Raw genomic sequence first — 12,932 nt, 5'->3', positions numbered from 1 at the left:
TGTTCCACCTCTGCATCCACCTTTACATTATATATGCCCTGGAAATGATGGATTTTGCCCGCCTATGGGTGTGGGGCACCCATAGGACAGGCACTGTGACTTTTCTGTAACACCAGTGTTAAGCCCAGTGCAAGTATATCGTAGATACTCAATAAATGCTTAAATCCCCATTTGTCCCTTCTATGCGACCTTACAGACGCTTTTAAATACTACCCACATTTGATGAAAACCAAGAAATATCCTTTGAAAGAATGTCACTGGCTGGCTAAGAATAGGCCTAGCTTGGCCCAATTCTGTGGAAAATTATTAAATTTCTGGCTCTTGCATTTTTATACTATGTTGGGCCAAAATCAGGACTTTGCTCAAAGGAATTTAAATGAGCAGACTGATACCATCTCCAATAGATGACTGAACTTTAGCTGATGTTCGCAACACTGGCGAAAAGTAATTTATTGAATTACCGATGCACTTAATGAGGTGCTGCCAGAAGCTCAGGGGGAGACAGTGCTGAGCCAACTGTATTTGAACCTGAAGGACGGGGTGACTGTTTCAAAGCATTTCGGTGTCCGGGACTTAAATGTTCGGCTGTTTATAAAACTAAGGCCACTTTCAGAGCCAGAAAAACCACCTACTGAAGAAAAGCGTTCATTACAAGCAATACCTTTACTAGTAACCAGGCAGGTTTTGAGCTGACTTGAAATAATGTGGTTGCAAAGGAGAGTTTCTTTTGATTAGCCAATGTCATAGTGCAACTAAGATGGGTTTATTTTTTGCATGTTTAAGAAGCTAAAGTATTTTAATCTCTTTGAAAGAGCATTTATGTGTTTTCTAGTCATTAAAGCAAGTGCCCTAAGGCAACATTTTGTGAGCCCAGACTGAGTCACTGTAAATCCCTGAACCGTCACAAAAGGATACAAATATCCTGACTTTTTGTTACTGATTCCCTACCCCTGTTCCCCTGGAATTGTTGAGAGAGCTTCTGCTTCTGACATGCAGTGTGTTTGGAAGTGACAGGTCACCCCCTTGCTCTCTGAAATCGTCTCAGGCCATGCCTTGGTCCTTAACTCTTGCCTCCAGGTACTAGGATCCAGGGCTCCCATTCTGGAACGAAAAATCTGGAGGCCTCCTCAGAGGACAGTCATGAGAAGATAAAAAGCTTAGTATCTCGGGCTCCCCTGCTGGCACAGTGGTTGAGAGTCCGCCTGCCGATGCAGGGGACGCGGGATCGTGCCCCGGTCCGGGAGGATCCCACATGCCGCGGAGCGGCTGGGCCCGTGAGCCATGGCCGCTGAGCCTGCGCGTCCGGAGCCTGTGCTCCGCAACGACGGGAGAGGCCACAACAGCGAGAGGCCCGCGTCCCGCAAAAAAAAAAAAAAAAAAAAAGCTTAATATCTTGATAGTCTCCCTGTTTTGTAACAAGTGGATTAGTATAAAATGGCTAAGGGCAGGCCAGCCCTGGGAAAAATTGCGACGTAAGAAAAACTGACCACTGGTGTCTTCAAAGCCCTCAAAGTCCCTCCTGAGCCATATTTCAAACGACCAGAGAAAAGCTTTATCCTGTGACAAGAATCCAGCCAGACTGGTGAGGGAGGGAGGGGAGGCCCCAGGGCTGTGACATCAAATCCTGTAAGTGGGTGTCCCCCTTTGAGGGCAGCCTTTTGAACAAGAGAGGAAGAAAGGGAGGCCGGAGCTCCCACGGTTTAATGGGGTACCTGCTGGGACAGGAGCTGGCACTGGCTGGGCTCTGCCCCAGCGGGCTCCCACCCCCGGCACTCGCGCACATTGACAAAGGAGTCAAGTCCAAGTCTGCTGAACTCAGCCGAGCAGACCCACGGAAGCCCCGTCCCTGGGACACAGCCTGAAAACGCCAAGTCCTTTTGGGGTTAGAAACAAAATAACAAGGCTGAGTACGAAGGTCACTCAGAATAACACATGGTAACCAAGGAGCTAGGCGACAGGACATTCAAATATCTTAGCTGAGAAGAAAAATGGAAGTAATTTGCTCCCTAGTACAAAAATCCTTGACTAATGTTCAGCTGGAAACGACCAAATAGATTTAAGGACATTAATAACCAGAAACGCCTGTGTTTACAGAATGGAAATGGAGTGACTTGCTTTGAGGACAAAGCAAGTGTAGCTGAGCAGAAATCAGAGCTCAGATCGTCTCGAGCCTTTGATGCCAGTCCCATCGCCCCCGGACTCCTGGACATGATAGCAGTACCAGCGACCGTCTGGTAAGCAGGAGGCCGTGCTCTCTATACGTGACCTCAATCCATCCACATAACAACCCTGTTTGGGAAGTATCATTGTCCCCATCAGAAAGAGGAGGGATCACACTGGGAGATAGTAAGTCACTTGCCCACAGCCTCCGTGTCAAGAGCCCCAGCCTGACCCCATCCCTCTGCTCCAAAGCCTGTGCTCTGAGTCCTGGGCTGGGCACCTGCCAGTGAAAAGCAAAGCCCGGGGCTTAGATCCACTGCTGGTTCTCAGACAGAGTAAAATCACTGCTGGGGGAGCCCAGCATACAGCCTCCTCCACTGCCCGGGACAGCTCACGCTGGGGTCTGTCACTTCCTCCCCTCCCTCCACTGCTCCACTTTCCACTTCTCTTGGAAGCCTGGATGCCCTGTGAGCTCCAGGCACCTGGCGAGCAACCCAGCATCCCTGGAGAGGATGACGCAGCCAGTGCACCTGCCGGGGAGCATGGCTGAACGCTGAACACTCATTCCGGCGTGAGCCTTTCTGCCAGATCATATTTAGCGTTGCTGGAACCCAGGCTTGGGGTGCAGATAAGTTTTCCTATCAATTCTTCATTCCCCACCCAATAAACAGAACAGCAAAACACCTGCCCAAAACGCTTCGGGTTTTTAGCACGTAACCAAGGATCATTTTTTTCCTTCAAACTCTCCTCTGTCCCCTGCTGGAGTTTATATTTGTTTCAGGGAGAAAGAAAACGTTGTCACCGTTTTGGATCTCTCATCCAATATACTCTTGAAATATTTGAAACCTATTTAAAAACACACATTAAAAAATATATATTTACTTACTTCTTATTTCGCTGGGAATCAATATAAAAGGGTATGTTTGTTTTTCTGAAAGATATTGCTAATTTTTTTTTATTTCATAAGCTTTGACAACTCCTTTGAAGTATCGGCACAGCTGAAAGAAAGATATCAGGCTCACATTTCTGGCTCCGGGCCGGGAGCCGTGTGAGTTCAAAGAGGCTGCGAACCACATCAAAACTCCCCAGGGAGAACACCTGGGGCGGCCCTTGATGGACAAGGTTTGGGGAACAGCAGCCAGACTGAGAGAAGCAAAGAAAGCCAGTCTGGTAATCCCCAGACTAGGGGTCTCCCAGCCTGAATCCGGCAGACGCTCCCCCAGCCCCACAACTGTACACCTGCGTATCTGTTGGAGGATTTAGTAAAACTCAAGGAAACCCGTTTTCCTCCGGTGCAGCTGAGCTAAAACTCCAGCCATCTAGAGAGTTATCCAGCACTCTGCTTTTGGAGAAAAACCCAAGTGGCACAACAGTGAGACGTTAACTCTCCAAAAAAAGCCTTTCGGTATGTCTGGGGTCAGCATGTAAAACTAACACCCTGCTGAACACACCCATGAGCCTAATCCTACTCTGGGTAGATCCGGTACCCAGCACAGAGAGGATGTGGCCCCTGCGATGAACTGGGAACGGGAGACCGCCCAGCTGTGGATGCAGCCGGGCGTGCGGTCGGCGGCAGCACCGCCCGGACCAGCGTGGATTGGGTGAAATCGACCAGCACACTGGGGTCAGGAGGGGCTCAGAGACGGCCCGGTGCCACACGTCTCTCTTTGGAGGTAAGAAAAGTGAAGCTCTGAGCGTTTGGGGGGCAGTTTGTTTTCTAATCTAGAAGCCATTCTCTTGACCCTGGGGCCACGCTGGCTCTAGACACACCGCTTCTCGATGCCGGGTTTGGCTCACTTGCATCCGGCACACAGCCTGGTTTAATGCAGCCCGTGCACCCAGGCTAATGCACATAAAACACTGCACCTCCGCCTACCAGATCATTCGCACATTGAAGAGTCAATGGCGTGTGTTGAAGAATGGATCTGTTCATGGAGCACAGATTAAAATACTTAATCACACAAATTTTACATCATCTTTCAAATTATCATGCAAAAAAATATCGTTAACTGGCATGTCCCACCGTATTGATTTGATCTAGCGCTGTGGACGGCACACAAAAGGTGTCTATCTACTCATGTGGACTCTGAGTTTGTTCATGTATTCATTCAAACATCACTGTTTCTTACTGCATGCGATACACAGCCTCGGGTATTGGAGGGGATAACCACAGTTTACGGAGTGCCAGCCATGTGCCTCGTTCTTTATACGCATCGACTGTCACTCTCACAACAGTCCTGTGAAGTAGAGATTATCACTCCCATTCTACAGGAGAGAACACTGAGGCATGAATCTTGAATAACTCAGCCAAGGTCATACCAGAACCAGGATTTGAATCCATACCTGAACCCAAAGTCCAGGCTCTCAGAGACATACCTTCCACCCTGAAAACACAAATGACCTGGTAGAGGAGATAAACAAGTCAACTGGAAATCAAAACAGATTCTCATAGCTGCTTCAGGACAGGCAACCTTCTACAGAACTAAAAGGAAGAGAGATATCTCTTATGGAGAGAGGTTAGGAAGGCTTTGTGGAGACAGGCATTTGTGGGCCTTGAGGTATGAGTAGGAGTCCCGAAGATGGAGATAAAGGGGAAGGAGATTCAGAGTAGGGGGCTGAGCAGGCTCCATCTCTGAGAATCTGGAAAGCATAGCGGTGCCTTCGGGGAGCACATAGCCATTGGTTCACTAGGAGATGGCACGCCAAGAGAAGTGCTGAAGGCGATCTTGGAACACACAGTTTCTTCCTAGTGATAATCAAATATTAAGAAGGCCAGTCTTTATCCTAATGGATATGTTTGTTCTTGTTTTGACAGCAGAACCTCTGTAAGTGTAACTCAAACATTATAAACGAAAAAGACATGTCAAATAAAGGAACGGAGGACGGCGTCCATGGGGCTCCTGACTGATCTCCAGCCCGCCTCCTTGGGAGGTCATCTGAGGTCACTCTGGTCCAGGTCAGACAGTCATTTTAGCAAGTATGTCGGGCATCTCCAGAAACACTGTCAATGTGGTCCCTGGACAGACCTCTCTTATCTCTCCAGGATCCAGTTCAATCACATTAAAAAAAAAAAAAGAGTGGTTGCCTATCAACCACAACGGACATGCCCTAAAAAGACACAAACTCCCCACATCCGCAGATGCTCCCCTAAAACGTTTCAATCCGTCCAGTGATGGTTTTCAGAGCCTCCTGTCAGTTACCTGCCTGGCTGGGCATGGAGGACACAGTATGGTCCTCAGGGAAATGACAATCCAGCATGTTCTTCCACAGCAGGGTGGAGGCTGGTGTGATTAGACGGATAAAGAAAACATTAGGAAAGCGTTGGGCTGGGTCAGGGGAGTTCACAAGTTTGATTTGGGACATGTTGAGTTGGGGGCATTTGACATCCCAGAAGAAAGGTAGAGTGGGCACCTGAGCCTGGGAATTGCAGAGGACTGGTCTGGGCTAGGATGTGCCTCTGACCTGGAAGGAGGGAGTTTTGCTAAAAGGGGGATGGCTTGGACTGGGATGACGGCAGCAGAAGGAGAGACAAGTGGACCAACGGGGGCACAGTTCAAAGGAGACCCACCTTCACATTCCAGCTTCATTGCTAACCAACCATCAACTGCTGTCAACTCCTCACACATCCACCTTCAATACGCCCCCTCTGCGGACCCCGGACCCCCATCCTACGGCTGCTGCAGCCACTCTCAGGGGTTGATGATTTGCTCACACACACGTCCCTCGATGGGAAGGGGTAAAGCACGAGGACACAGAGCTCCGGGAGGCTTCTGCAGGCTTCCTTGGAGGCACTGTCCCTGGCCATCTCGGGGCCAGGTGTCCCTCCACAGAAGTGAGAAGTGGCCCCCGTGCAGGGATTGTGGACCTGACCACAATGCTTCACATCCCCTCTGTGCCTCCACAGAGGTCCCGGGAGGCAGCACAGTGACAGTAACATGAACTTCCTCAACCACTGCCCACAACTCACTTGGCTGGGGGCGCTAACTAGGTATGGCTTTAAATCTAAAACCATCTGGATTCATCTGGCCTTCTACAGGGACAAATCTAGCTCTTAAGTGTCGTTGACACATGGAAAATCTGGGGATTTTGTGGGGAAGGGAGGGGCAGTTGCTGGTTCACAGGCATCACTAACACCAATGAACAAAGACCTCAGCCCCTGAGATCATGGTCAGAGGCAGTGTCACATTGGGGAAGGGCCTGTTTCATGTCACCACCTGGCCCTTTGCTCCCCGAAGGCTTAGAGCCTGTGCTCAGAAAGCCCAGATCTCAGTCCTATTCGCACACAGAGCTCTGCCCCATACCACGAAGGATGAGTGACCATGGCAGTCAGGAGGCAGCCTGGGCCACCGGCACCCACCCTTTCACACCCTCCTTTGGCTGCGAGCTCTGGTTCTGAAAAGGCACGGACCTCCCTTGACCCCCTCCCTGCCACAGTTTATACGGGCATGAGTCTATTTTGCAGAGGCAGGAATTCACTGACCTTTCCAGACACAAAGACCTCCAGGGACCCTGGGTCAAGAGGCACCGGGGGTCAGGAGCTGGCTGGACATGGGCCCAGAGACTTCTGAAACACGTGACCAGCCTTTGCCGGTTTTGATCCAGTTCTGCCACCTCTCACTCTAGAATACAAGCACACACAGAGCCGGATTCCGCTTGCCTTGAGTTTCCTGGGTTGAAACTCTGGTAGAGAGGTCCTCTTCCGCGACAGATCGATATCACAATTCTGCCAGTATAATTGTTTCACCTTTCTAGAAAGGTTTGCCATGCCAGGAAGGAATTTAGGTCAAGTCCAGCACAATCACTCAGGGCTTGGCTACGCCTCTCCATCCTAGGGGCTGTCCGGCCTTTCCCAGATGGTCCCGGGAAGCCCGCGGGCTTGGCGTTGCACTGCCCTCTGGCCCAGGAACTCTGACAGGTCACCCCGCTGACGCCGCGGGCCGGCCTGGGCCAGCGGGGCCTGCCCACTTCCCCCACACTCCCTGCCGCATCTCTGAGCCCCCAGCGGCATCCCACTCCGTTCCCTCCCTGGGAAGGCAAGGGGCGCCTGGACAGCAGCGCACGCCCCTCCGGAGTTGGTGCAACTCGGAGTCGCTTCCTCCAAAGGCGCCCGTCTCGTCTCGACCCCTGCGTGCGGCAGCCCCCAACACACCCGCTTGGCACCCCCCTGTCGGTCTCCCCTGCTTTCACACGCGTCCTCACTGTCGCCGTCCCCCCAGCGCCGTCGCCACCCGCAGACACACACGCTCCTCTGGTCCGTTTACCCAGAGGGAACGCGAGAGCTGCCAACCTGGTCGCCAAGTTGGGCTGGGGGTCCGGGGCCCGAGGGCCGGGGTCGCGCGGTCCCTTGACGCTGGCACCGGACGCGCCGCGGGCCGGCAGGGACCGGGCTCGGGGACCCGGCACCCCGGCGCGGCCGCTCCCGCGGCGGCGGCCGAGGCGGCGTCCCCGGCCTGCTCCGGCCGCCCCGGGCGCGCGGCCCCCGGCCCGCACCCCACGCACGCTCACCTCGGGGGGGCCGGTCCGGTCGCGCCGATCCCGCCGCCGCGGCGGCTCCGCATCTCCCGGGCGCCCGCCCGCCGCCCTCCGGGGCGCCCCGCCGTCCCCGCCGGGCGCGCAGGAGGATCGTGGGGACGCGCGGAGGCCGCGGGGTCCGGGCGCCGCCGCCCGCCGCCGCACCCGCGCCGCCCGCTGCCGAGCAGGAAATTTGTCCGGCCGCTCCCGCTGCTCCTGCGCGCCGCTCGGCTCGGGCTTCGCGGCGGGGGCGGGGGCCCGGCGCCGCGAGGAGCGGGGGCGACGCCTGGTGTCCGGCGCGGGGAGCGCACCCGGCGCCCGCCCCACCTGAGGCCGCGGCTCCGCCCCGCAGGGATGGCCGGCGCCCGGCAGGGACTCGGCCATCCTGGACGTTATAGCCCAGGCTGGTGCCCCACGCGGAGACCCTGGCCGGGGCCCCAGTGCCCGGACCCAGGCATCATGTAGGGGGTCAGGGTGTGACAGCCACTTTTACGAGCGGGAAAGGCCCTACCCAGCCTTGGCCCTGGACACCAGGAAGTGGCGTGGCTGGGCGCCAGCTCTGGGCCATGCAATCGGTCCAGGAGAGCAGAGGGCAGGCACCCTGTACTGCCTCTGGTTCGGAGAAGTAGGGAGAGCCGGGAAATCTCCTGAGCTGGTATCTTCCTCTGTAAAGCGGGAATAAGGGTGGCCACTTGGTGGATGTTGAAAAGGGCTTCCTTGTTGTTAAGGCAATATCCAGCACACGCAGGAGGAACAGCGACTGCCAGAGGGGTCTGGACCGGCTCTTTTGGGGGACCGCTTTCCAGGTGACCTCTTGCAAGCTATTTAGGGAGGTTTCAGAGTAAAGGAGATTCCATGGGGAAGGGCAGAAAGGATACATGTTGTCTCATCTTGGTTCTGAGCCTTCCTGCTGTGCCCTCCACGTTGGTCCAAGGCCCCCGCCCTCATGAAGGATAGTGCATCCCTGTTGCAAGGACCTCACTCATTATGGCTTCTGAATGAAGGAGCCAATGGTGAGAAGGTGCTATTCAGGGTGTGTTGCCCCACCTTGTATCAGTAGCCAGCAGACCACCTTCTGAGACACTTGGGACCTGTTCTGGACAGAGCTGTAGACCCCAAAGGCTGAGCAGGATGGCCACCTATTGGCTGAGATCATCCACAATGCAACTTCCTTTCCACAGGGTGTAAAGAGGGGTCAAAGAGTGGAGAACTTGAACTCAACTTTCTTGCCTTGCCCTGTCCATGCTGTCCCTGGGGGATCTTGTCCAGCGCCAGGACTTTAAAACACCATGTCTATGCAGGGAGCTTCAGAAAGCACAGCCCGTCTGGTGGTCTCCTCCAGGCTCTGGTCCTCCTGGCTGTCTACCATGGCAGACCCAACTCTTGCTCTGACTCTGTTTCTCGGCAGGCATCCTGTCTCCGCCTCCCCTCCCACCTCTAATCCATCCCTACGTCTACTTCCTGTCTAGCTCCAAAACGCCTCTTGAATGTGCCTCTCCTCCCCACTCCACTGCCTTCACTGATGACTGCAGTGGTCCGCCAACTTCTGACTCACTGTTGTTTAGGCAATCCATTCTAAGCACACCATCCAGGGGGACCCCTATGAATGGAACCCGGTCCTGCCAGTCCTCTGCTTAAAAGCCTTCGTTCCGAATAAAATCCAAACGCGTGGGAGGCTCTGCCTGACGTCTCAGCGGCTCCTGAGACCCTCACCCCGTTCCCTGGGCTCCAGCCCCCAGGTCCATCTCTCAGGGTCAGAGCCCAGCTCTTCCCCACCTGAGACTCCCCTCCTTGGTACCTGGCCTGCGCCTTCTTCCTGACTGCCTCTGGAAAATCACCCTGCACCCCTCCCCTCGGGTCCTCTCTCACAGGGTGAATTCACTTGTAGGGCGTCAGTCATGGCCCCCTCCTTCCCCCTCTCTCAGGGCTGTGAGCTCCAAGAGCGTCCACGCTGTGCCTCTCCCCATCACCTCTCCATCTCCAGCTCCTATTGCAGCAGGATAGCCAGGAGGTGCCCAATAAAAGCCTGTGGGCTGACAGAACAGAGGAGGGGCGCCAGCCCCAGCGCCAGGCAGCCTGGTCACCCTGGAGACCAGCAGGTGGGCGGCTTCCTCCTGAGCGCGCCCTGGGGGAACAGCCCAGGTCAGGTGGGGCTAGGTAGCCCAGTGACTCCACCCAGCTGTCAATGTCCCTGCCGTGGTGGCCTCCAGAGCCAGCCTTCTGTACAGGAGGCGATCACTTCAAACTCTGATGAGCACAGTTTTGCTTGTTAACCCTGCAGGGCTGCAGAGGCAGAGACTGTGATGCAAGAAGAGAGAAACAAGTTGCCTTTGTCAGACATCTGCTGTTGGAAAGTCAGCAGCTGGGGGAACATGATGAGGGGCAGATGGTGCCTCTCTCCGGGGGAGATCCTCTCTGCTGGACCCCAGCGATTCTTCCCGGAATTAAGCAATATCCCTCCACCTCTGAAGTCTAAAGACATTCATCATTGTCGTACAAGAGTGTGTCGTCAGAGACATCGATCCAGGGTTGTGTTGATTCCCATTCGGAAACCCCTTGACCCTCCATATCCATCTTCCTTCCATCTCTCATGGGCTCAAGGCCCCTCCTGACATCAGAATCAATTCCCTTTTTCCCCTCCTAGGCTCTGAGGACCACCCCCAGCCTCTTGCCATCCTGAACACCTACGTATTCTCATCTTTCGTGACCCCAGGACATGGCCCTTCTTACCTCCACAGCTTCCTCTTTAGCCCCTGACGCACTTCCTGTTTAAACCACCATCGGTTTCACATACGCCGTCCTCCCACCTGTCTCTCACCTCCTCCCCTTCACCAAGCCATGCAGCTCGTTTCCTTTAAAACACAGCTGGAGGCAGTTTTCCTGTGTCTGGTAATGTTAACTGTAGTTATGTGTCTCATTTTCCATTTTACTGGAGGACTGGAGGACCCTACCCGGCCTTTGGATTTCTCTGCAGTAACCCAGATAATGCCCGTCATGCTTTAAGGGCTCAACAGATGCCAGTCAAAGTTAAAATGCTGAGGCCAGAAATGGTCTCTAGAAGAATAAGCAAAAAAGGCAAAATTGGTATGTAGACAGAAATCAGAGTTTGCTTTTAAACATTGTCCAGAAACATTAACATAAAATTGCTCAAATTTAGGAGATAAAATCAGAAGGTCTTGGTGACTGTTAGCTACAGAACAGGGCAAGGAAGGAAGACTGATTTTTTCCTTTAATTTTTATTTATTTATTTACTTATTTATTTACTTAATTTTGGCTGCATTGGGTCTTCGTTCCTGCGCGAGGGCTTTCTCTAGTTGCGGTAGGCAGGGGCTACTCTTCCTTGCGGTGCGTGGGCTTCTCATCGAGGTGGCTTCTCTTGTTGCGGAGCACAGGCTCTAGGCGCACGGGCTTCAGTAGTTGTGGCTCGCGGGCTCTAGAGCGCAGGCTCCGTAGTTGTGGCACACGGGCTTAGTTGCTCCACGGCATGTGGGATCTTCCCGGACCAGGGATCGAAACTGTGTCCCCTGCATTGGCAGGCAAATTCTTATCCACTGCGCCCCCAGGGAAGCCCAGGAAGACTGATTTCAGGACCTGTCCCCACGTAGAGAAAACTCAGGATGGTTGGCTATTCCAATCTCTAGAATGTGCCAGAATGAGTAACTCTAGTGGATCCAGAACTTTCCATTTTTACATTACCCATCTATCCTACTCCCTCCTCTTTTCCCAAGTTATGCCCAAGTATTAACATTTACTAACCAGTGAAATCATGAGGACAGACCCTTTCTGGAATTTCCCTTTACCCTTTTCTTCTTGGATTACTTTTCATTGTTGAATAATATATCATGTATTACAGAGATCCTAAATGTACAATTTAATAAATAAAGACAAATGCATCTATCAAGATATTGAACACTTACATCACCCCAAAAAGTTCTCTCATGCCTCTTCCCAGAAAATCTCCCACTCCTGCCAAAGACAGCCCCTGCTTTGATGTCTATTACCATAGATAGTTTAACCTGATCTAGATCTTCATATAAATGGAATCGTACAGAATATACTTTTTTATTTCTAGTTTCTTTCACACAGCAAAACCTCTTTGAGTTTCATGCTTTATTACCTATATCAGTACTTTAGGTAATGTATCTTCTTTCTCTCTTTGCTGCAAAGATTTTCTCATTTGTTTTTTTAAAAATTTGATTAAAATATGTCTTAGTGCAGTTTTCTTTGTCTCTATCACACTTGGGATTAGTTGTACTTCTTGTTCATAAGGTATATAATATAGTTTATAATACCTAGTTTATAGTTTTCATCAAATTTGGGAATTTTTCAGCCATTATTTCTTCAAAAATGTTTTCTGCCTGCCCTCATTTCTGGGACTTCATTTATATGTACATGGTATAGCCTAATATTGTCCCATAAGTCACTGAAGCTCTTTAAACTTTTAAGCCATTTTTTTCCTCTGTATTTCAGTTTGCCTAGTTTTTATTGCTATATATTTAAGCTTGCTAATCTTTTCTTTTACAGAGCTTAATCTTCTCTTAAGTCCACCCAGTGAAATTTTCATTCAGATATTGTATTTTTAGGTCATAAAATTTTTATTTGGTTATTTTAAAACTAATTTTTATTTCTCTGCCAAGTTTCTTCATATGTTTGTTTATTGTATTCAGCTTTTCCATTAAATCCTTGAATATATTCATTATAGCACTTATAAGTTCTTGGCTAATTTTAACATCTATGTCATCTTTAAATGTGCATCTATTGAGTTTTTTGGTCCTGATTATTTTCCTGATCCTTTACAGGTCTAATTTTTTTTTTTTAATCGTTTGCAGGATGCAACATTCTTGAGAGTTTAGATTGCTTGAGCTTTTGTTAGAATAAGTCTGTAGAAACCCTTTTAGGTGAGAGTAGCCCCAGTTTTATGACAGACTTCACTGAAGTCTCATCCTGATAATGTACAGGTTAGTATTCTATGGAAGACTTCAGGAACTCTTATGCAGACCTCTAGAACTTCTTTTCTGCACAGATTTATTCTGCTTTGGCACCCTGTCTCACACATTCCAGCCTCCCCAGTAGCCACAAACTTTGATTTCTGTTCCTCTACTCAGACACAAAGCTGCTCTCTCTTTGGGCTTTACTTCTCTGTGCTGCAGTTTAGAAAACTTCCCAGTCAGAATGCTGGCGTTAATGTTGTAATCATTTCATATGTTTCCTTTCTTTCAAGGATCACAGACTTCCACTGATCAAAACAAAACAAAAACAAA

The sequence above is a fragment of the Grampus griseus genome, assembly GCF_964374135.1.
Source record: "Grampus griseus genome assembly, chromosome: 16".
Lineage (NCBI taxonomy): Eukaryota > Metazoa > Chordata > Mammalia > Artiodactyla > Delphinidae > Grampus > Grampus griseus.
This window is presented reverse-complemented; position numbering follows the sequence as displayed.